A 25,651-nucleotide genomic window follows, 5' to 3' on the forward strand; every position below is an offset into this window, starting at 1 on the left:
CCCTGCATTATTTACATCATCGACCGATATTAAGGTTGCTTCGAAATCAGCATACAAAACTATTGGTATTCGATATTGATGACTTACTTTATTAAACATTAAATTGGCTCTATCATGTAAGGGTTGATCTATTCTAACTTCTTGATGTTTACCACAGATTCTCATGTGCTCGGACAACCAATTGACTCCAAGTCTATTATTTGATCTACTTACATAGCAGAGGCATCGTTTGCACACAATTAAGGTGTGTTTATTTTTCCTACGAAGCTGACGAGCAACAAGACGGTTAAAATCTTTGATGTATACATAATGAGAGACATCTCCATCCTTAAGTAATAATAAATCAGAATGATCTCTAAGCTCAGTATTTACAATTTTTAAAGGATAAACATTTTGCCTGTCATCCAATCCAAAAACGTTTACTGACACCCCAACATTGCATTTCTCAAACTTGACAATATCTTTCAAGCTAACAGGATAGTTAACACCACTGAAATTATATTTGTTGGATAAACTGGAAAACTTGTTTATATTTTTAGGATGAAAATTTGGTTGATCGTGGATGAACTTTGTTAACATGGCGTATTTGAAACATTCATTATCTTGATTTTGAACATTAATACAAGATTTGGTGTCTGAAATCTTTTTAGGGAGTGGAATGTAACTACTTCCTCTATCTCCATAGCCTTGTTTATGAACTCTCACATCCATTGAGTTTACTTGCGATAATGACCACCCTGAACCTCTAGATTCATGTTCTGTTAACTTGATTATAAGTTCTTGAAAACATTCCTGAACAACATCTTCTAGATTTGTAGTTTTAATTATAGATCTACTCCTTGCAATAAATCCTCTAATAGATGTTTCCCCATCAATATTTGTAAATGTTGCATCCAATAAAATGTTAAATTTTACACAGTTCAGTCGTTTCAACTCATTTTTTAAAGTGTTAACTATTACTGTTTGACTATTAGTTAAGAATGTTTCGATCTGGTAATTGTTTACATTTCTAATTCTGTAGTGTCTTACAACAACCCCATCAAGTGATTCAGCGTAAGTTTCAATAACCCCCCTATTTGTATGCTCTGATTGATTTATACATATATCTTGTCTTTCCTTAGTTTTCAATCCACAGCCAGTCTTCTCTCTCTCATTAGAACTACTTGCTGATATATTGTTTGTGTTTACCATAGCATTATTAAGGTATTTAGTGGAACATGACATCTCATCTTCATCAATTTGCATAGGTTCTTGTACTTCTTCAATATTACGATGTAATTCTTTATGATTATCAAAAAGGATATAATCCTCAAATAACTCTCCACATACAATACAGAGATAACTAGAATGGACTGGACCAATATAACTGTTTGTACTCGAACATGTCTTACTATTTAGGTCGTTATCAATTTGCATAGGCTCTTGTGCCTCTTGATTGCTATGATATAGCTCATTATGAAAATCAAAGAGGACACGATCCTCAATCAACACTCCACATACACTACAAAGATAACTCGAATGAGCTGGACCAATATAACTGTCTATACCCGAACATGCCTTACTATTTAGGTCTTTATCATTTGTGATTGGCTCTTTTGCATCTTCATTGCTATGATATAGCTCATTGTGAAAATCAAATAGGACACGATCCTCAATCCATACTCCACATACATTACAAAGAAGATAACTAGAATTTTCCAATTCATGGTGATTATGGGAAGAACGTACTAAATTATTTTCATGTTTATGGGGGTGCATTAAATCTATATGTGCAATCAACAGCCATTCATCATCGAAATTGATACCACACTCCGGACAGATATTCATTATTCACGAATGATAGTCTCCATCGAAGTGACCTTACATAGCATCATACCTCTATTTATAATAACCACCCCCCTCTCGTTTTTACCCCCCCCCCCAAACCCCCCCCCCTCCCCCATTCCAGTAGGTTGTTATGACAAATAAACGATTATATCAACCAGGCTGTAATATCTTCGTAAAAGTTTTGTAACACATAGTGGTAATATAATTTGCAATGAATGATAAACACATGAAAAAAACTGTTTCGACCTAATTGGGTCTCATCAGGTGTGAGGTAGGCAGAAAACATATGATTGTATAAGTTCAATCAGCTGTTTCAAAAAGCCACTCACACGACAGTTTTTTTTGTGTTTTTTTTATTTTTTTATTTTTTTTTATTTTATATATTTTTGTTAGAAGAAATCGACAGTGTATATGATCCAAATCTAAACGAATTCGAATCGCTTTGTAAGACTGTTAAATTTCAAAGTTTTTTCAGTACAATTTTCTGGTACTATCATTACTTTTAATGATAGTACCAGAAAATGTTATGTAATGTTAAAATAATTATCTTCTTTTCTGCTTCTAATTTCATTTCTCTTTTACCATTAAATTCCAATACTTTGTAAGCCAATCTTTTGTTTAGTTTGTGAATCTTAATTTTGATTCCATCTTTTTGACTCTTTGTGTGGTGATTTGTCATTTTCAAAACTCCAATTGTTTTTTCTAATTCTTGAATTTTGTTCTTCATTTTAGTCTCGTTTTCTTGTTGTTTATTCAGAAGGAAGTCCAATTTGGTAGATATTTCTTGATTTGCTAATTTTAGATCTCTGATTTCTTTTTGCTTGTGGGCCGAATTAATGTTTGATTCCAGACATTCTTTTTTGTCTTCTTTTTTTAAATGAAGAGAACAGAAAAGTGTGTCAGTCAGATTTGAACACCTCTCCCCTCTTCTAGGTTTTTTTACAAAAACATACCTACACTGATTTTTGGATTTCGGGGAAATAAATATTGATTTTCTTGGAGGATCACCGTTTTCTTCATCATCGGAAATAAATTCCTTGCTTAGCACACGTTTCTTTGCCAGCTTCTTTTCTAGCTTCCCATCTTCATCTTTTTTTTCACTCTCCGTTTCATTTAGTTTGTTAACAGACGTGGATTCTACGGCGTTTTCATCAGTTTTCTTCTCGGATTCTGTTTCTGCCACCGCTTCCTCAACCATAAGTGCCAATAAGTCATTTACCGATGTTGTTGTTTCGTTTTCGTTATCGCTTAAATGCAAATCTTTCTCTAGTAGACTTTTTCCTTTATTGTTGTCAAAGCTTGTTTTAATTTTATTTTTAGTTGGAGCTAGTACGGGTCGTGGCATTGTTGATTTCCTTAGACAAGGATCATCCATCTTGCTGTGACTGGAACCAAAAACGGAATAATTGCAAGACAACATCTCTCACTTAATATACCCTAACCCCCTCCCTACCTTTATGCTTGCTCATCACTAATGATAATAAATCTTTAAATGTATACCAAAAAGTAGGTCAAGGTCACGCATTTGGTAAAAAAATAAAACCCCGAATGAGGTGGATCCGTTAAGCAACCGCTTCCTCATTCGGGGTTATCAGTGTGCTTGACCATGTCTAGTATTAATATTAATATTCTTATCATTGTATAAAATAAAAAAAGGTGCACCTTAAAAAAAAATATGAAACATTATACAAGCTGACATGATCAAGCTCACTAATAGGAATGATAGGAATCAGGAATAAGGGAAGTTAAATATTTTTATCAACACAAATTTATATTTAGAAATGAATTAATATTTATTTAAGTGTAAAATTTAAATGATAATTTTAAAGATTGTAAGCGTAAATCATAAAAATAATTCTAATAAAAATAATTTTTAAACTAGCCTCTAGGGCTTTGTTCCTCTTGGTTAATTGTGAGAAATCAGTTTAAAGGTTTGTTTAGTAGTTATTGATTAAATAGTTTTAACTGTAATTGTTTTAATATAGTTTATTTTAAAATCTTGCTAAAAGTCTCTGGTCATACCCGCTTTTACAGCATTGTTCCTCAGTACCAATGGCAAGAATTTTAAGTGTTAGTAATTTAATAAATAGCTTATATTTTATGAAAATTAAAAAGAAAATTGAAAAAAGATTGAATATACTTTGTTTTTGGAATCTTTCCAAAAGTCTCTGGTCATAACCGCCTCTAGGGCATCATTCTTCTGGACTAATGACAAAGATTCTAAGTGTTAACCTGTCAGTTAATAATTAATAATAAATCAAATAAGTTAAATAATATTGTAAGTAATCCATCTTAGAATCTTGCAGCTCGCAAAAATAAGATAAATAATTTTGAAAGTATTTCGTCTTAGAATCTTGCTGCAAGTCTCTGGTCATACCCGCCTCTAGGACATCGTTCCTCTGGACTATTGACAAGATTTCTAAGTGTTAACAGTTAATAATTAATAATAAATAAAAAAAGTTAAGTAATTTTGAAAGTATTTCGCCTTAGAACCTTGCTGTAAGTCTCTGGTCATACCCGCCTCTAGGGCTTCGTAACTCTGGACTATTGACAAGATTTCTAGGCGTTACAGTTAATAATTAATAATAAATATTTAAAAGCTCAATAATTGTTAAAATAGTTCATCTTAGAATCTTGCTGCAAGTCTCTGGTCATACAAGCCTCTAGGGCTTCGTAACTCTGGACTATTGACAAGATTTCTAAGTGTTAACAGTTAATAATTAATAATAAATATTTAAAAGTTAAATAATTTTGAAATTAGTTCGCCTTAGAACCTTGCTGCAAGTCTCTGGTCATACCCGCCTCTAGGGCTTTGGTAACTCTGGACTAATGACAAGATTTCTAAGTGTTTACAGTTAATAATTAATAATAAATAAAAAAAAGTTAAATCATTTTGAAAGTAGTTCATCTTTAAACCTTGCTGCAAGTCTCTGGTCATACCCGCCTCTAGGGCTTCGTAACTCTGGACTATTGACAAGATTTCCAAGTGTTAACAGTTAATAATTAATAATAAATATTTAAAACTTCAATAATTGTTAAAATAGTTCATCTTTGAACCTTGCTGCAAGTCTCTGGTTATACCCGCCTCTAGGGCTTCGTAACTCTGGACTATTAACAAGATTTCTAAGAGTTTACAGTTAATAATTAAAAATAAATATTTAAAAGTTCAATAATTGTTAAAATAGTTCATCTTAGAACCTTGCTGCAAGTCTCTGGTCATACCCGCCTCTAGGGCTTCGTAACTCTGGACTATTAACAAGATTTCTAAGTGTTTACAGTTAATAATTAATAATAAATAAAAAAAAAGTTAAATAATTTTGAAAGTAGTTCGCCTTAGAACCTTGCTGCAAGTCTCTGGTCATACCCGCCTCTAGGGCTTCGTAACTCTGGACTATTGACAAGATTTCTAAGTGTTTACAATTAATAATTAATAATAAATATTTAAAAGTTCAATAATTGTTAAAATAGTTCATCTTAGAATCTTGCTGCAAGTCTCTGGTTATACCCGCCTCTGAGGCTTCGTAACTCTGGACTATTGACAAGATTTCTAAGTGTTTACAGTTAATAATTAATAATAAGTATTTAAAAGTTCAATAATTGTTAAAATAGTTCATCTTAGAATCTTGCTGCAAGTCTCTGGTCATACCCGCCTCTAGGGCTTCGTAACTCTGGACTATTGACAAGATTTCTAAGTGTTTACAGTTAATAATTAATAATAAATATTTAAAAGTTCAATAATTGTTAAAATAGTTCATCTTAGAATCTTGCTGCAAGTCTCTGGTTATACCCGCCTCTGGGGCTTCGTAACTCTGGACTATTGACAAGATTTCTAAGTGTTTACAGTTAATAATTAATAATAAGTATTTAAAAGTTCAATAATTGTTAAAATAGTTCATCTTAGAATCTTGCTGCAAGTCTCTGGTCATACCCGCCTCTAGGGCTTCGTAACTCTGGACTATTGACAAGATTTCTAAGTGTTTACAGTTAATAATTAATAATAAATATTTAAAAGTTCAATAATTGTTAAAATAGTTCATCTTAGAACCTTGCTGCAAGTCTCTGGTCATACCCGCCTCTAGGGCTTCGTAACTCTGGACTATTAACAAGATTTCTAAGTGTTTACAGTTAATAATTAATAATAAATAAAAAAAAAGTTAAATAATTTTGAAAGTAGTTCATCTTAGATCCTTGCTGCAAGTCTCTGGTCATACCCGCCTCTGGGGCTTCGTAACTCTGGACTATTGACAAGATTTCTAAGTGTTTACAGTTAATAATTAATAATAAGTATTTAAAAGTTCAATAAATGTTAAAATAGTTCATCTTGGAATCTTGCTGCAAGTCTCTGGTCATACCCGCCTCTAGGGCTTCGTAACTCTGGACTATTGACAAGATGTCTTATTGTTTACACTTAATAATTAATAATAAATATTTAAAAGTTCAATAATTGTTAAAATAGTTCATCTTAGAACCTTGCTGCAAGTCTCTGGTCATACCCGCCTCTGGGGCTTCGTAACTCTGGACTATTGACAAGATTTCTAAGTGTTAACAGTTAATAATTAATAATTAATAAAAAAAAGTTAAATAATTTTGAATAATCTTAGAACCTTGCTGCAAGTCTCTGGTCATATCCGCCTCTGGGGCTTCGTAACTCTGGACTATTGACAAGATTTCTAAGTGTTTACAGTTAATAATTAATATTTAAAAGTTCAATAATTGTTAAAATATTTCATCTTAGAATCTTGCTGCAAGTCTCTGGTCATACCAGCCTCTGGGGCTTCGTAACTCTGGACTATTAGCAAGGATTCTAAGGGATAGTAGTAATGTAAAAATTGATTGTTAGTACCCAAGCACCCCATGCTGCCCTTAGTAAGTCATGCTGTTAAGTGTGCAGTTCGTGGTAGCTACTCTGTCTTTTATCCCTGTGGGACGGCTTCTGATTGGTCAACGGCTGGCCAATCAGAAGCTTGCTTATGAAACGTAATTATAAAACTACTTCAATGCAATATAATGTTGAAGAATATAACATTGTTATAAAACTTTGAGTAAAAATGGTTGAGATGAAAGCAAAGATTAATTTGCACATCTTTATCTTCATATATAGACTTACTGATTACTCCGATGTTTATAATAATTGAAAATTATTAAAAGTAAATCTAACGATTGATTGATTTAAAAATCACCAACAGAAATATTTGAAAACTTTAACTACTTAGCATTTAATAATCAAGTGTTACAATAATATAAATAATCATTGATAGAATGTCTTACCTCATAATAATGTTCACAAACGAAACGTTAACAATTGTTGTAAAACTGTTTAGAAATGTTATGTGTTAAACAACGTTTAGCTACAAGAGCAATGTTTCTACTTTGATGCACAGCGAGCAACTGATGATCAATAATCCATTGATGACGACGAGCTGGAGCCGTGAGTGAATGAATGACCGCCGTGAGAATGCTGACCACTCGGCGGCGGTGTATCGCATGTCGGTTCCGGGAAGGCACGGGCAAGTGGCACTTGATCTACAGCCACCAAGCGCCGCGCTCTCGGTAACCAGAATGATTATTTTCCGTCATCATCCACAAAATTAAGTTTACGATAAGTTAAGTTCATATAGACATTTTATTGAAGAATAATATAATCTTTCTACACCTTAAACAAATAAAGTACCAATACTTCCACAAACTTTTCCAATTTAAAAACTGCTGAGTCATGCAATTTAAAATCTGCAATTCAGAATTTTAAAAACTGCTGAGTCATGGACCCAGGGGTGACCAAAGCCCCCTACTCCCCTAAGATATTATAGCGCTTTTAAAAGGTATATTGAGGGGCTATTTTAGTATGGATTCCCACTTTCATAAAATTGCTTGAAAACAACATCATAACAGTTTGAATTATCTTATTCTGTGGATTTAGTACTTGGGTGGTATTAAGTTGCTGCATTTAAAATTCAAGGCAATAAAATAGACAATATGTCTTTTCTTAGTATACAATAGTCAAATTAATAACACTAATGATAACGGTAGTACAGTATAAGTGTGGGTAGTATAGTATAAAATACAAATAAAATATCAAAGTTTATTCTAAATGTGATTTACCTTAAGATATTCCAGTTTGGTCTTAGCTAGCAACATCTGTGCATATTTATTATTGAATCTTTATTAGCTTGAATATATTTTTTATTAGAAATGTATACTTTTAGTTTATGTAAGTTATGGAAATTCACCATCGGAGTCTTTAGTCTTGCCGTATTTTTACAGTAATCCATCAACCTAAAATATACATAAATCAATTAATCTACATGATAGTAGGCGTGTAGTTAACCACATTATTTTATTAAACACTTATATTTCTAACTGTAATAAATTAACTGGATAAAGGTTCATTCATCGGTTACTTTCGTATGAGAGGAACGTAATAAGGTTTATAAAATTAACAATATCTCGGCTCTTCCCTGGGGGGAATTGCCAACCAACAGCTTCTCGCTTGTTTAATGAGTTTTTTATACCCAAATACTTTGCCTTTTGCTAAACGCTCCCTTCATTAAATGTAATTCTCTTTAAAATAAACCCCAATGCAAAATCTTTTAAAATAAAAGTGTAGCAATTTACTAAATTGTTGATGCTTCGAAAAAAGCGCTCAATTAACCTTAATATTTACAAAATATTCCAGATCACAGAAAAAAGCTCTTGGTCGGTAAAACACTACACAAGACAACATCAACTCCAAAACTAACCTAAAATAGTATATTAATCTATTTTTATTCAAATGAGCCCAGTTACGACCAATTCCTAATGGATAATAGGCCATATAATAACAAAGCAAACATTAATCATCGTCAAATCGTTTACATATATTATGCAAAGACTACCTCCTGTTAATCGTTTTTGTCATACTGGCTAATGATTTACGAAAAACTACAGATTTGTATGGAATGTGGTTTAAAAATTAAACTTCGCATTATTTAGATCCTGTATCGCTTTGCAAATGATTATTATTAAGATGTTTTATATTTGTAATTAAATAGGGTAAACTAACTATCTAGTGTAGCTATTGACTAATTACGAACAAGTTAATATCCAAAGTATAATAATGGGAATCTACGGATTTAAAATATGAGATACCACGTTGCATCCGATCACGTTCCACGTTTGATGTGCACTGAACATGTAAAAGCAATTTTTTAAATAACAATAATGATAACAATATTAATGTAAGGTGTGCTAAACGTATTGTTATCTTTAAAATAGTGTAGTCTAAATTGATTTATTATTTTTGGTGTAATAAATTTTCACTTATTGGGGAAAAACGCTCCACAAGCTATTTACAATCCGCTGCAATAAATTTTTTTTAACTTTACTTAACTTATGTTACTTATTAAATATTCATAATTTAAATCAAGCAATCATTCACTGAGCAGTTAAAACGCAAACCTGATTATGGTTTAAGACATTAATTAGCCAAAACCGTGAAATTAAACCACAAAATCCAGTAAACTTAAGGACCTACTGCCTATTTAACATCGCTGTAGAAGGGATTTCTTTGTTGTTGCCTTCTTTTTTTTCAATCTCAACTCTGGCACTGAACCCTGAACAATGCCATTTACTACGTCTACTTTGTAAAGAGAATGAATCCGCCAGCTGAAGAATGTATATGATTTGTTTGAAGATATTTTAATATTATCGCTCAAAAATGTTTGTTTTCCATTAAAGGTATATGTAATTTTATTTTACAAATATACTTTTGAAGTAAAAGGTTAATTTTAATAGTTTTTAATTCATGCGAGTCATTTTTAAGTTGTAGTTAGCAATGTGATCATTTCCAAGCAGTGGTAGGGAAAAATATATTTTCACTACCTAAATTAATAAAAAATAATGGGTTATTCGTTTAATCTATGCCATTTTATTGTCAGAGCCGATGTTGTGGCAAACGCAACCTTTATTATTGCATCCTCAGCTAGGTTTACTGACATTCATTTAGTTAACTTAAGAATATATTTGTCATTATGTATACTAATTTGACTAATTTGAACATTTAGTACCTACCTCAAACACAAGGACCGAAGTTGTGAGTACATTATTTTAACTAGTTATACTGGTTTTAGGTTTTAGAGGGTGTATTCCTTAAAAATGTTAAGTTATGACATAGTCCTGACAAAACCTTTTCCAGTGGTCAACAATATGGTTTTCCTTATGTTGGATTGTGTTCAATGAAATTTTATGCATATTCTTTTAGATTTTTGAGTGTTTTCAATTATAAATGAGTTTAAAAAATAACCTTAAGCTGTTTCAGTCCCTAAAAGTCAATAAATCACAAAATATGCAAAACAAAAAATGGACGTTTAAGCACTCATTTAAACCGAAATATTAAATTTTGCAATTGAGTTTTTGAAGGTGTTTAATCGTTATTGTACTGGTTGGTTTCAGCCTAGCCATTTGATCAGCAGCTTAATGAACAGCAGTTGTAGCAGCAGATTTTCTGAGATAGGTAAACATAGCATGGGTTTTGTATTGAATGTACGGTAGATTGCACTGATTCATCCTAACACAACAGACATACTAATACTACGCTCTGTAAAAAAAAAATAAATGTATTTAGGCTTGTTCTGGACATCAACACTCTCCCTTTTTTATTTAGAACTCCAGCCTTAAGGGAGATAATTATTTACACACACGATTAGATACTAGTTAATGAGGAATCATCGATTTAAACAAATTGAATACTTTTTAAACCTTACATCAATTACATGTAGTAAAAACCAGACGTGAATTACAGTTACAAATCATTATGATACATCTTTATGTCATTCCTGAGGGCTTAGGTCACATGTTGGCCTGACATGAAGTAATGTGACAAACAATCCCAGGTCTGTGTCCAACAGAGTAGAGATGGTTATTTTAGGGAGTAGTCTGATAAAGTCAAGAGTCTCACACTATAGGCTGGCTACCTTTGTGCGTAAAAGCATTTTCCCTCCTCTCCCTAAAAAAACAACTAAAAACTAGAAAAAACTGGAAGATAATTAAATATACAAATCTTTAGGTTACACACGGGTCCATAGAACTTGCTATAGAAAAATCATTAAGTGTATTTTTTCGCATTTGAATTGTTTGTTCGCAAAATTCGAAAAGCCCTTCAGGTTGCCCAATCTGTATTTTATTTCACTTTGATTGTCACATCTGCAAATGACCGGTTGCATAGTTTTCATTACTATCGTCAAGTGATTTAGGAAAATAAAATGTCAATTTCCTCTTGCCTTCTAACAAGTACATTTTGAAACGAACACATTCTAATACATTACTTTAAGTAAATTATTAATATTAAATAAAATGATCATTACATGTTCTGAAAGTACAAGTGTGTTTGAACAGTGTTTAATGTGTTAAAAGTGTTAAATTGTAACCAAATATGTATTAAGTATTGTACAACTAGGCATTGCATTAAGTTTATTTCTTTATATTGGATAAAAATAACCATTTCCCTAGGTGCAAATTCGTAGCTTGAGTAAGCCTATGTCAATACAATAAACAAAATTTCAGCTGTAAAAATGAGATATATAAATTAGTTAATCGTTGTTAGCTAATATTAAAATAAAGCCGATAAATTTACAGTGTTTGACTGATTATCTCAAATAATTTAGTGGTAACAATTAAATTTAACCAGTGTATTATCATTCACAACATGCAAAGCTCTCTATTTGTAACAGAATTTCTCCCTTATCATGTGGCTAAACTCGCAGTTAATGGCCATATCGGAATGTTTGGGATGCAGCTATTGCTGGTACTACATCATGGCTATTGGCTATGTAGAAGGAAGTGGTTTTGATAACTAACACTTGATTAATCGCTTTAAAGTATAAAAATCCATCTATCAAAAAGATGTTACACCGCACTAATTAAAAATCTAAATTAAATCTGTTGGATGGAACTAACCCCAATAAGTGTTTTTTGTGTCCTTTTAAAACAGAGAAATGTTTTGGGTTATTCTTTATTTATGTTTCCGACATGTTTGAGGATATTTTAAAATTGTATTTGCAGCTTTGGATTGAAAGTAAAGACCTAACATACTATCTTTAGAGTGAGTTAGAATCTATTTTTTTATAGGTTTCTGAACATACTTTTAAAACACTTTTTGTCATGTATACATACATTTGCTAAAGATACATTAATCAATGGCCTTTTACTTTAGGGGTTTAAAACATTCCTACTCGTATGAGAGAAACATTTTTTCTTGGCTCAAGGTCTTGTAAACAATGTAAAAACAACATAACAGTTGAGATATAATATATTTACCAAGTCAATTTAATTTTTATTGTAATAAATGTTTAAGTTAGTCAATAACTTTATTTGTAAAACTTAAAAACTTGTCATAGTTACTAAAATACTACCCCCACCACTGCCCGAGCGGCGGGAGATTGAAACTGCGGAATTTGTTTTGTCGCACCCTGTATGTATAAATAAAAATTTTAATATATGAAGCAATTCCAAATTGTTTTTTACGGAAATGTTTAAAGACATGACTCCTTAATTGAATTTGTGACAACCCGACAACAATACTATTATTATTTTTCATGAGGAAATTTGTTATAGTATTTTTATTGAAATTATTTAAATTACTGGGTGACTAGTCACAGTTGTGACAGAAATTAATCATTTTACCAGTTTTTTTTTCATGAAAAGTGTCAAAATGTATATTATTTGTAAAAGTTATTTAAATCAAAGATTCTCACATCCTAACCATGTACAAACATCTTAACAATATTAGTAACCAAATCAAGATTAAAATACATCTAAATTCATTTTAAAACTGAAATGAACAATTTATTCATATCCTATCCAAAGAAAAGTATTAAACACTTGAGAATTAAAACGTGATAACTGTTAGTTTTCAATACTTTAGCTAGAGTAAAGGGTCCACGTTATTGCCGTTTTACTGAGATAATCGATGTGTTTACGCCCTAACCACAACCACCACACCCTTCTAGCGTTAACTAGCTTTGGGTTTTCTCGCCATTAAATATTTCACGTTTTTAATTCAAACGACCATAGCAAAATACTTCTTTCGTAATATCATCGCTTTCGGCAGGCAAGTGGATTATTGGTAATTCAAAAGAGCATTATCAATTAAAACCTACGATAAATTAAATACAATAAACCAATTAAAACTTAACGTTGGTTACCTTCACAGTAATTCCAGTGTGTATTAATTGTATTTCAAACAAATATAAATCTATTATTTGATGTAATTGATTCTCTTAGAGATATGGATAATGCATTGAAAAGTGCTAAAAATGCAGTTGTCATGGTGTTTTTCAAAATATATTCTTGTCAACTTCAAAGTGCAAAGTTACCAATCTTATTATCCATTCTGGCATAGTATGAACTGTTGTTACGTAAAACAAATAATTAAATGTATTAATAATTTATCCCTAGCGCTGCGTTGACATGATTTTGCCTTATAGGTAAAAATATCTGAAAATAAAAAATACCACACAATTCTGTAAGAGTTGAACATATTTACAGCTGTGTTTGTGTGTATTAATAGTTTTAATAGGGATATATAAACAACAATAACAAAGCAAACACTAATTTTGGTTTTAATATTATTTTCATTTTAATTCAAATAAGGAAGACGTTGCAGAACTTTTCTTCTTTTTATTATGCTGGTAGAATTTAATTTATGTAAGAATAGCATGATATTTTCACACAAAACAAAACTGGAACTTATATTTAATAAGAAATAGTATACACAGTTACCAATTTAAAATTTTCATTCATATAACAATGGTGTTGTCATTAGATTAGCTTCTTAGTTCTCAAGTCAAATTTGTTAGTTATATGATTACCTTTAAAATATGAGTTAGATTTGATTGATTTATCTCATACACGAATCAGGTTGGTACTATAAACTCACTACAATTTTATTAGTATTTACCTTATCAAAATAACTGATTGGTGAAATGAATGTTTTAAGACTTTTATATCGTCAAACAACCTTCGTAAAACGAGAAGCAAACTTTGATGAGAGCTAAACAAAGAGAGACTTTCAATGCTTTCAAAGTGGACTGTAAAACTAAAGTTTTATCTGTGGGGTAAATTTATTTTCTTCTTTGTTTTTCCATTGTGGATAAAAAGGTTATTTGTAATAAGTCAATGAATGGCTGCCTTTGTTAACCCAAAGGCTACAAAAAGACATTATTTTGTACAAATAGTGTAATTATTTTATGTACAAATATTATTTTGACACACACATTATACCTGACGAATCTACCAAAGCCTTTAATTAATTACTTGCACAACATTTGATATGATAACTTTTTCTTTCTTTCTATTATTTATGAAACAACATATTTGTCCCATAGAAATATTGATTAATTGTAAACCATTGTTACAAATTGCGAGGTTTTATACGCAACAAACAAAAATAATCAAATACATAATATTTAAAGTTGATGATAATAATTGTATAAAAGCGTATATCGATGACTATTTGTATAGAAACAAACCATTTTCCTGTAGCGTATTACTTAGGTAACAGCCATGCATTGATTGTCTAGTTAAGATTCTATTAATAGTTTAAGTATTTAAACATAGGCAAAATTACTAATTGTTTTATTTATTGCACTAAGTGGGAATGATATTAATAATCAATTTCAATTATGTTATCACTTTAAATTATTGAAAAAATACGAAAGAGGTATTTTTATATGAAAACGTTTTACTAGGAAGTACAATTGACGCATAATATAATATAAACAATTTACGGTAGTTTTATTCAGCTCAGTAACTTCCTGTGAGATACAATTATTCATATTACAACAATTTGGTAAAAAAAGCAAAGTTGAAGTATAGAGACTTTTAAAAATCTATCGAAAGTAACAACGGTTTTAACACTAAAACAACATTTAACGTCGAAAAGCTCTTATGTTTTCCTTTTACCATTTACTAACCTCTGACAAAAGCTTTAATGCTTGCATGTTTTTTATGTAAATTACGTAAATTCAAGAGTTTGTTTTATATTTCGATAATTCCATAAAATTTCAAAGATTAAACAGTATTGTTACACAACAATACGAAATCGTTTAGGTCATATTTCAACCGAGAAAACTAGATCAAGCAAATTTATACCCAATACAGTATATTTATACACCATCATTTATTTTGTTATGGACATGCAATATAAAGGCACACGTAAAAGTTATCTTTTTTGTCGCAATTTAAATGACTTTATAACGTTGCTATAAACGCTTCGATACACAAATCACTAACAATAAAACCATAGTGTAGTTATTTGTTTTTGGTGTATATGATACGTTTGCTTTTTTTTTGTCTGAAGTCAAATGTAATTTACAAAAAACAAAGTTTCAAACGAATTCAAAACAGGATGCTTAAAGACAAGATTTCCGGCTTCACTTGTTCTTTGCTCTGACGTTGAATAATTTTCTTTTTCGATGAAGCTCATTTAATTATTTAGTATTCAGGATTATTTAGTTAATACCATTGATTATCGATTATTGATTATGACCTTTGAATAATTTTAAATACACTTCTTTAAGATTTGAAAACAAAATTACAGATATTTGATTTTTTACTCCGATCATCACATTCAGTTTCACACTTTAAGAAATTATTTGGATTTTTCCACATTAAAAAGGTTTTAGTTTTTAAGGTTATGCTTAGTTTCTAGGTGTATAGCTAATTATGTTTATTACAATAATTTCATAACGTGTTCACCCTTTGCCCCCAAATACCCTGACAATAATGTGATCAATAATGTGACAAGACGCGCCAGGCATGTGATTGGCTGGCGGATAGGTTTAACACCGCGTATTTGGTCTATGTTTGGGACATTGGGTTCCACAGCTTCCACGAATACCATACTGAGTAGTATTGAATTGACGTTGATAAATTGATTAATTTGAATTACATACCGGATATTTAAAAACCAACTTCTTATTACGGAGCAAGTGGTTTACCATAAAACCTATAAGATTTATATCTACGGTAATATATTTTTAATAGAATATCCGTCAATGATTCTTACATACACGATGGCAGTTATTAGTTGTTAATACAAAACCATTAGTTTTGTTTCTTTTTTTATGCAACAATGCAATCCCAGCAGGCTAAAGCGGATTATAGGGGAAAACATTAACGTGCTTTTGACAGTAATGTTTCGAGAAAATAAATAATAACTGATCACGAAGAAAAGTTTTGAGTTACACTGTTATACGTAAGAAGGAACGGTTGCAATATAGATGAACAATTAACAACTTTTACCATTGATGAAACTACGAAGCACCCTTTTAAAATTGGAATGGATCGGGAACGGTCAGTGGATCATACCTTTTTTTTACAACTGATAATGTCTGTGCCCCTTTGTTTATGCATGAGACTGCTCATTTAAATTTCAAGCATGTAAAGTAACCTCTGTGTAGTTATTACTGAATAACTACATTTATCAACTGATTTTGTTGGTAATAAAACTAACGCAATGATTGCTTGTATTTATTGATGGATGTAAATATTTCCCATATTATTGGTAAGAGATAAAATAAATCTTGTATTTATTCAAAACATTTTCACAAATTGAAAAAAAGTTAATATCCTTAAATCAGTACACGCTAGGCTTTGTTGGATACAATTCTCTGTTTTTATTCCCAAAGATGAAGTGAATCTAACCTAATATAACAACTAATTTGGTTTGTTAATCAAAATTGTTCTTTTATCAGTTAAAGCTGAGTATAGTGATCTTTATTTAAGCTTCGTTTAACATTAGTTTACGTCATAACCATTTCTTAGAATGAATAGTTTACCTGCTTTTAAAGGAAAAAAGGGTTAGGTGGTGATAAGATTATACTAAATATATAATTTCTACATTTCAAATATTTAGATTTGTGTCAAGTATTCTTCTAGAAACCACAATAGGAACTGCATTAAGATTAGGTTAATAATTTACTCACATTGAGACATTTCGTTTGAGTGGTTAAGTTAATTCGTAGAAATATCAAACATAGTAGTTTCAGTTTGTTTTCTCTTTAATTCTCTCAGTAATACAAAACTCTTTATGCACAATAACAAACTTAAATATTCATTACTTAGAATTAGCTTGTTTAAGCAATTTAGGATTCAAAAGGTTTGAATAGTTTAGAATTATAATGAAATCATTTGAACTTCGCACAACTGTCAATATTTCTGATTAAAATGCTTGATTGGTAGTAAAGTTCACAAAACATTAACTAAAATTAAATTAAGCTTCTAAAATATTTAAATGGGGTTTTTTTATTAGATTTTCTTTGGTGGTTTGGAACGTTTTCCTAAGAGGCAGTAAAACGTATAGCTGATCTTATCAGTCTAAGCTCAACCAATAAAAATTAATTGTTTATTGTATCAACTCCACTGAACTGCTGTATAGTTGCCTAGAATTTATTTATCTAATAAACATCATAATAGTTAACACTGTTATTGATATTGCATTTATCCTTTACATCAAACATATTTTTAATATAAAACATAATATGACTAAAGGACTGTGTTACCATACGATTTGTATAGAATGTCGGATATTCACATGGCCAAATATTATAGCGCCAGCCAACAACATCTTGTTTTACACTATATCGCTGACGCCAACGATGGGAGTGTAAACAAACAACCCCTTCAATAATACAACCCTGTTGTCACGTTTGACCTGTAATATCAACCATATCTTCCATGTAAACTAAAACTACCAATTTGAACTTATGTTTCAAACGTATCTATTAACTATCACTATTCCCAAAATAACACGTATTCACTTTAGGGTAAAATACAAATATAACCGAAAAGAATTTAACTCAATTCTCAATATTGTAAGATGTCGTTTTGCATTTTAATTCAAACTGAGACCTCATTTAAGTTTGTTTTTATTATCAGTGAGTATTTGTTCCATATTCATTTGCCCTTCTGTGCAGGACGAAGTATTTACCTGCATTAGAGAATTGGACTTCCCACTTGGACGTAGTTTTTTGGCATTTTATTTAACTCTTATATCAAACATATATTTAATATAAAAACAAAATGAGACAGAAGGACTGCTTCACCATAAATTTGGTAAAGAAAGTAGGATATTCACATACCCTAATATTACAGCACCAGTGAACAACATATTACAGATACGCTGACACAAACGAGGTGAGTGTAAACAACCCTTCAATATTACAACCCTGCGGTATCATGTTCAACCTGAAATATCAACCCTATCCACTATGTAAGCTAAAACTACCAGCTTCAACTCCTTTTTGTAAAGATATCTATTTACTGATACTATTTAAAATATATAGTATAATCCCTTCACAGTAAAATATAAATAACCGAGCAAAACTGTATACCCTAAATTTTAAGACTTTATTTTACATTTTAATTTAAACTTTGAGCTATTTTGGGACAAGTATTTTCATATAATCATCCAGAAATCGTTGTATCAGATAAATTTCATAACAAATACTGCATGGTTAAATAAAACAACAGTACATATAGATTAGACGTATGTGAATTCCTAAAAAAAATTAAGGTATTTCAAATTTAATCTATTTGAGGCAAAAGCTTATTGCTTTCATTGAAACATTTAAAACAATGTCCATTGCATAAAGTTAAGATAATATACTAACAAAATTATTCTACACAGCCATAGTTATAGGTTTTAAACATTATTTGTCATATTTAAAGAATGTGTTTATAAAATACAAGCAATAAAAATGAATTACAAATAAATTATACTGACACAAATATTACAATTAAGTTATAGTTTCAGTTTTTTGTATAATTAAATATGATTAAACTTCCAACAATTACATTAGTAAATTCGTTTATAGTTATATTTATTAACGAATTGTGGTAAGCAAATAATCCAATTAAAAATATGAGGAAAGATGCGGGAAATGATTCCGCCACGAATAAAGCGTCGAGCTTGCAGTGTGTAGACATGTTTTACATTGCTTTTTAGGTTTACTATGTGTAACATGTAAACATTTAGGACAAAAATGTTATTCGTTGAACGTATGTAAAACATATGCAAAGTTAAAACATGGTGTTATCTTATTTCGGGCGATGAATAGTTATTATAGCAATTGTATACGTTAAAAGCATTTTTATACAATACTGTATTGATTCATGGCTGGTATAATCGTTGACTATTATTAGATTTCTCTTTGACCAGATAGTGGAAATTGTAACTGTTTCTTAAATATTTATACTTAATATAACAATTTTAGCCTTACCACAAAACACCTGTTGGTCTGAGAAAGAGTAAATTGGTCTGTTAATTATACTTAACAAACAACAAATATAATTCTAATAAAATATAACTTACAAAGCTGGGGAAGCGGATCCAGTGTCGTCCTATTTTTGCCGTTTGGGTCATAACCTGTCAAAACCGTCAGATAGACCCGAGTGCCGTTTGACTCCCCAGGGCGAGAGAGGGACTCAGGGGAAGGGTATTTGTGGTTTGGTGTGTAGTTGGCAGGATGTAACAGAGACCAGGTACAGTTTCTTAACTGGTCTAAAGTATAATAATATTGATTGAAAATATCGATAAGATTAATAAACCTTTATCACATTTTGACATAATCAGCAAGTTTGGCTAGGTTAGGCTATAGCTGTTTAATTTTATCTCTCAAACAAGTTTCGCTCATCCTGCCCCCTATGGTCAATCTTTCCACCCCCATAACCGCCGCACCGTGGAACCGGTCACTGATACCTGACTGGCACTCGCGTTGTCAAGCCTCAGGCTGTAAAATGAGCCTCGTCAAAGTTTTTAGGCAAAAGGCACTTGGCCCTGCACTCAAAAAGCTGAACTTCATTCTTTAGGTACCAAATTACTACCCGAAACAATTTCTTAACAAAATATGTATGGGAAATGTAATTTTATTATTTTCCAACACATAAGAACTAAATATATAGTTGTAAGCACTTAATTCCATCGTCACAAAGCTTCAATGACTTTCATAATGAAACTTCAATTAAATTCATATCTTCTATTACCACAATCTTTCAGTTAAATGAGGATATTTTATAAAATAATTATTTATTTAGTTAATATTGTTTTAAACGATGCGAAGAATAACTACATACGATTTTATAATCAACAACAAATATTTCAATAATAACTTTGAACAGTCTGCACTAAAAAGGTAGTAGTTTAGTTAATTAAGCTTTTTAATCATAGCTTTCATCTTAACGTACAAATCAACTCTTGGTACTTCAAAAATATATTTTGGACCTGGTTCTTCCATCTCGTATTATTAGGCTACCTCGTCATCGTAAAAGAAAGATTTCAATATACCCTTAATAAATATAAATCCTTTGAAATTGAATTTGTCATTCCGAATGAGAGCAAAGGTTTTATGATTGAACAATTTTGACATCATCCTTACAAGTTTATTCTTTTGACATTTTATTGAATAATCTTTTCTAACTTATATCAAATGACGAAATAAAACTAAATTAGTTAAAATAAAAAGTTTTACTGAAATAAAGATATTTTTTCTAAAAGTTCCTTATACATGAAAGTTTGTTTTACTAAAATAACAATTTTATTTGTATATTTTAAATTGTATTATATTTTAAATGTTATATATCATTGTTTTAACAGCAAACTAATATGCAACAACTGTACTAGTTGAATAACGAAATGCACAAGTTTTAGTGTATTTTGTATTCTGTAATTGTAAGCTCAAATTATACTATAATGAACAAGCATTGTTTATTAAATCCCAATTTTCCTAAATATTTTTTTATACTAAGCAAACAAATCAAGGTATTCTAGTTCCTAGGATATATTTTAAAACTGAATGAAACTACAATATTTTATTGGCAATTTTGTCTGTAAAAAAAAGTAGTCAAACAATTATGAAATTATTATTTTTCAATTACTTTAACAAATCCTCAGTAAAAGAGCGAGTTAAGAGCATTCTTCAATGCAAATGTAATCAGATAGGATAACAGCCTTAATATTCATAGCTTCTGAATTATTACCATCTGATTTTAAACGCTTACAAATTCAAATCGGAGTTTTGTTAATTCAAAATGCTAATTGAGCTATTCACTATGCAAATGAAAACTGATAAATGTATTGAAATAAACTAGGCCATACAAGTTTTCACAAGTGTTCTTAGCAATAAAATATTATTCATGAAATTTCCGTTATAAAAAAAACTATTTTTGGAAATAAGGAGAATAGTAAATGTTATCGTAATTATTTTTAAAAATTGCTATGAAAATCCTACTAAAGCAATGCTTTTAACAACGACCATACTTATACAGGGTGATTGGTACTCAGTTTGACTCAAGTTTGTTGGTGTAAGTACAAAGTAAATTAAGTATGATGATGCATACAAGAGGATTCAAATATAAAAAAATTACCTCCCAAAGAATAATTTGAAGTTTTTCAAAAACAACTATGTTTTTAAACTTAATACAGCGATTTCACAATTACCTGTAAAAGGGTTAGAGTAGATAATGCCATTTTCGTGTTCTACATTAAGTTTTTAATGATAGTTTATAGAAAATGACGGAGGATCATTAGTAAAAACTTAATTATAATATATTCAAAGATAAAAAATAAGGTGTTTGATACAAATAAAAAAAACGATGGTTTGTAGCGTTTTTCTGCACCCTGTATACAAGAAGGTGGCCATATTTGTTAAAAACTGCGCCATTTTATAAGCTTTCCAAACATATGCTACACTATTGAGGTTTAGATATACTTTTGTTTGTTTTAGTGGTTTGAATACTAGAAAACAGGGAACTTTTATACCGCTTTTACTGTTCAAACTGAATGAAAATATACAAGTTTGCTTAATACAGGCTGACTTTCTACGTTTTAAATGTTAAAGACAACATGTCTTTTAGTCTTCATACCACTAAAGCGTACATAAGCAGACGTAAAGGTCAATAGTATAGCATATGGTTGTAAAGCTTATAAAATATCGCAGTTTGTAACATACTTGGCCACCTTCTTGTATACAGGGTGTAGGAAAATGCAATAGACCAATTTATTTTATTTTTATCAAACACCTAGTTTTTTATATTTTTGGATCTATTTACAATGGAGTTTGTACTATTGATCCTCAATTGTTTTATATTATTCTTATTCAAAATTTTATGTAGAACACGAAAATGACATTTATATACTGAAATAATTTTACAGTAATTGGGAAATTGCTGTATTAAGTTTAAAATCATGGTTATTATTGAAAAACTTAAAATAATTCTTTGGGAAGCCAATATTTAGACTTGGAACCTGTTATATCATCCCACTTAATTTACTTTGTACTTACACAAAGAATTGTTGGTACGCTGAGTATCAATCGCCCTGTATACCTCATTGCTCTGGATATGGGAAGATGTAACATAATCAGCTGATTGGAGGCTCAGTTCTGGACCCTTGTGTAACTAACTTGCCTCACTAGACCAGTGTAATGTAACCAGATGTAACTAGATGAAGTCCTGAAACCTTCAACAAACTTTACATAACAAAGACAAGACTGTTGTCCACTAACTAAGTAACTTGTGGTTTAAGTTTGTACATGGTTTGGACTTAGATGTACATTAAATGAGGTAGCTGGGCCAGCAAAGCTTATTGTTTTTAATTTTACATTAAATATTTCTAGCTACTTAAACCAGCAATATTCCATAATTTAGTTTTTATCTAATATATTCACCAATGGTTTAGTAGTCTAATATTTAACATGCTACAATTTAAATATTGAAAGAAATGTTTGGACTGTGTACCAAAATAAAATATCTCTGACATTATAATTTCGTATCTATTATTCCTCACAGATACGTCATCAGGTGTTACATGCCAAAAATGCACATAAGTGTCACATTAGTAAATGAAATTCTGTTTATAATTTTAATTGAAATAAAGTAGATACAGTATATAGATTTAAAATAGAATCGGTTAGTAGGAAAATTCGATATTGACACCAAAGTTAATATAATTAACTAAATGAAACTTTAAAAACTCTATTCAAATAATTTCTTTGCAGAAAACCCAACTAAAATGAAACATTCCAAAACTAAGTGCTGGATTCCACATCTCTTCCGTAACGATCTCCATTCTAACTCAAAACAATTTAATCTTTTGGTTTATGTCCAGTGGTCATTATTACAAGACGGCACATCACTCCTATTGATTGTATTATATCTTGAATTAAATATTTTTTCTGCCAAGCTTTTATAAGTCTTTTTTAAACACTCTTGCAATGGTTCCAAAACAACAAACTTCTTCTAAACTGCAAGAAAACAAAAATGCTCCAATACCATATTAACAGCTCAAAAAAGCAAGTCCCACTGACTGTTTTGATAGGTGACGAAGAGATCTCTTCTTGCAGCAATGCTAAGTTTCTTGGTTTGGTTTTAGACAGACAGCTCAACTTTCATGACCATATAGAGCTCATATCCAGAAGAATTAGCACAGGAATTTTTGTGATCAGAGGTCTTTCGAGGTTAACCGATTCTCGTGTAACCTTGAGTGCCTATTATGGACTGATTTACCCATTATTGTCGTATTTGGTGGCAGTTTGGGGCTGTGAGAGCGTACGAACAAAGTTTGTCTTCCGTCTTCAGAAAAAAGCCCTAAGAGCAGCCTTCAGAATATCCCGTCGTACTTCTTGCAAGCCTCTCTTCAAGGAATACAATATCCTCACATTTCCATCCATATACATACTCAGTTGTCTATCGTTTTTAAAAAGAAATTATCATCTGTATCAACCGCAGTTCCATTCAATGCAGTACACTCTCAGACAAAAAAACAATATTAAGCTACCTAAGCACAGGACAAGTTTCTTTGAGAGACACCTATTTTATAATAGCATCAGGTTTTTCAATGTGTTGCCTGAACCCCTGAAAGTGGAGCAAGACAAAGACAAATTTGGGAGAGCGGTCAAACGCATACTCTTGGAACAAGCTCCCTACACTGTGAAAGATTTTTTAAGTTGCCGATCGAATTAAGATACTGTTTAGTTACGTTTTAGTTCTAACAGCATTTATAATTTAGTTTTATTATATATTCTTGTGACGCTATTATACAGTTTTTTCTGTGCAAAAATAAAGATGATTTTGATTTGACTCTTCCTATTTGAAAATATGTTTAAAGTAAAATGTTGCACTGTTAATAATATTTATAAACTATGCTTTAAATGGTTTTTAACTGTTCAAAGCTATTTTGAATTTATTTATTAAAATGCTAGCTTTTAATTCTAATTAATTCAGTATCACGTTTAATTGATTTTTTATCATGTTATGAAATAAAATTATAAGGGAGCAGTTTTTACAAAACGATATTGTTGCTCTAAACTATAAATACATCGAAAATATTCAAATGTATGCAAATTCTACTTTAAGTTAGTGGATGTAAAGATGTTTTTCGTGAACCCACCCTAGAAAGTATAGAATATCACAGACATCCTGCGTTACAAAGGAGTTGTATGACAAAGCAAATAATGTTATTTGAAATCCACTGATTGGTTGGAAGAAGTGCTGGTATTCGGTTGTCTTTGAAGATATGCTAAGAAAATCAGTGACTTTGGTTTAGCCTATAAAGTATGTATTTATTACTAAACAAAGTTATGTTCAAATCAGCAACTGCTAAAACATTTTCTCGACAACTAATGAGAACTGTCTTGATTTACTGGGCTATTTAACTGTTATATCTATATCTATATGCTATATCACTTATAGCCTGATAAAAAAAAACTGTTATAAAATTAAAACAAGACAAACATGCAAAGCAAATAGCCTCAGTAATATTAATATTTTAGAAAATATTTCCAATTTTGTAGTAAATTTCACTGTTAATTCTAAGGTTTAGTCTATAAACCTCCTGTGCGTCTAACTAAGACGTTCACTCGGTAACTAATGGTGACAGTTCTACGCTTTTAGTGAAATTGGTGCAACCACACTCTCATCTGCAAGAGCTTCCGAAAGCATTCATTTACACTAGGAAGAATATGTAATGCCTAATAGATCATTCACATGATTTTGGGAAAAGATAAATACTTTGCGAAATATCCATACAGTTATCAAAACATAAATTTACTATCAGGGAGCTTAATATAATAAATAAATAATTCACAAACATTGAGGAACATTAAATACTTGGTGGAACATTACTACGTTTGCCAAGACATGTATAATACTCTTGCAAGAACATGCTCGTAACAAAGATAATAATACTTTTGGAAACGTCATGAAGCTTACAGAAACATTATTGCAATGTGATTGTTTACATATTAAAAGAAACATTTATCTATATATTTACAGGCTTGCTGAAGCTTACGCCTTTTGGCTATAAGACTTAAACATTCACACAAAAAGTATACGTACTTCGTAATAAAAAAATATTACCGAAAGTTTGTTGGGAATATTCTAGGGCTAATGGAAATATTTGTCTTTTTCTTAAAATTTAATTCGACATTTTAAAACTTACTGTTTATTAATAAATATCAACATCAAATGGTGTATTTGTTCATTCTGGGGTTAAAGTCCCTTAAAGATAATTCAAGCCATTGATTTTTCACCCCAGTCACTTTGTTATGATGAAGTCCTAATAGCTGATAGTTTTTCCAAACCAGGCTGTTATAACAGCCGTTGATAAGGATAATGGGACAAGGGAGAAGACTATAGGTGATATTTCTATTGCAAGAGACACGAAGAAATAAAATACCCTGTCTCTTTAAGACTTAAATCTATTTAATAAATAAAGTAATTTAGTCAACAATAACATAAGTTTTTAAGATGTTGGAGGGTTATTTTTATATTACTTTTGTTTTATTTTCTAACA

This window comes from Macrosteles quadrilineatus, unplaced genomic scaffold (genome assembly GCF_028750875.1).
Source record: "Macrosteles quadrilineatus isolate MER2022 unplaced genomic scaffold, UCM_ALF_1.0 Scaffold_1__1_contigs__length_201487025, whole genome shotgun sequence".
Classification (NCBI taxonomy): Eukaryota; Metazoa; Arthropoda; class Insecta; order Hemiptera; family Cicadellidae; genus Macrosteles; species Macrosteles quadrilineatus.